Here is a 1722-nt window from a genome sequence, read left to right on the forward strand (position 1 = left end):
ACCCAGGGCACCTCGATGCTACGTGACCCGAGCCCTGTGCGCGATCCAAAACCGGGTAACGTTTTTTTTTGAACTCCCAAAATTTCATTCTTTTTTGCCTTACGAGCCCTATCATGATCTCTTTTTATAAAGAAAATTCTCAAATCGGATCGTTTCGGCTAGCCTACCTCGAATCTGGCTAGCTAGGCGTAACGCCTCGAGTCGGCTCGGCAATACGTGAACTGAAACTTGTGCGTGATCCAAAAGCGGGTAACTTGTTTTTTTTTTTCTTCTTTTTGTAATGCCCAAAATTTAGCGCTTTTCGCTGTACAGGGCCTCCCATGATTTTTTTTGTTTTTTGTTTTTTTTCCCCTCGTCGACCCACTCTGGCGACCCAGTCGGGTCGCCCGAGGCTGGGGCGACGGAGATGGGTTGACCTAGTCGGGTGACCCAAGTTGGGTCGACCCAGGCGTGCGATCCTGGCTGGGGACAGCAAGTCGATTCTATAAGTTTGCTTGCCAATTTTGCTAGCCAGGTCGGCTCACCAAGTCATCTAACCATGTGGTCTTTGCCAAATCAAGAATTGACTCTTTAAGTCCACTCACAGCTCGTCAAGCCGGCTCACCAAGATGACTTATCGTCTCGCCTCACCAGGTTGCCCCACCAGGTCGCCTCTTCTTTAAGACCGCTCACCATGTCGGCTCCCCAAGTCACCTCACCGAGTCGACTATTCAGGTTGCCTCACCAAGTCGACCCCTTAAGTTCGCTCACCAACTCAGCTCCCTAAGTCAGCTCACCAAGTCGAATCACATAGTCGTTTTACCACCTTGCCCCAGCAGGTGTGCTCGCCAAGTTGCCCCGCCGAGTTGCTTCTCTAAGCCCACTCACCATGTCAGCTCACCAAGTCGGTTGTTCAAGTACGTTGCCAAGTCAACTCTTTAAGTTCGCTCACCAGGTCAGCCCGCCCAAGTCGCCTCTTTAAGTTCGTTCGCCAGGTCGGCCCGCCCAAGTCGCATCAGCGGGCTAACTCGCCGAGTCACCTCGCGAAGTTGACTCTTTAAGTGCGCTCACCAAGTCGACTGTCCATCTCGCCTCGATAAGTTGGCTTGCCGAGTTACCGCACCAAGTCGTCGCCTCTTTAAGCCCGCTCACCGTGTCAGCTCGTCAGGTCGGCTCACCAAGTCGACTAATCAAGTAGGCCCACCAAGTCGCCTCAAGGATAGCTCCTCACCATGAGTCGCCTCACCATGTTGACTCAATGAGTCGCCTCACCATGTTGACTCTTTGAGCCCGCTCGCCAGGTCGCCTCACCAAGTCGACTCGAGTACGTTGCCAAGTCGACTCTTTAAGTTTGCTCGCCAGGTCGACTCGCCAAGTCAGCTCACCATGTCATCTCAACGAACCAACTCGCCGAGTCGCCTCACCACGTCGGCTCTCTAATACCACTCGCCAAGTCGCCCCACCAACTCGCCCCGTTAGGCCGACTCACCACATCGCCCTGTTAGGCCCACTCTCACCAAGTGGACTCTTTAAGTCTGCTCATAAAGTCGAGCCACCAAGTACTCTCACCAAGTCGACTCTTTAAGTCCTTTCATCGAGTCACCCCACCAAGTACTCTCGCCAAGTCAACTCTTTAGGTCCGTTCGTAGAGTCACCCCACCAAGTCGACCCTTCAAGTGCGTTCATCAAGTCACCCCACCAAGTCGACTCTTTAAGTTCACTCATCAAGCCACCCCGCCAGGT

The sequence above is a fragment of the Cupressus sempervirens genome, chromosome 1 (genome assembly GCF_028749045.1).
Source record: "Cupressus sempervirens isolate cs-2001-9-10 chromosome 1, ASM2874904v1, whole genome shotgun sequence".
NCBI lineage: Eukaryota > Viridiplantae > Streptophyta > Pinopsida > Cupressales > Cupressaceae > Cupressus > Cupressus sempervirens.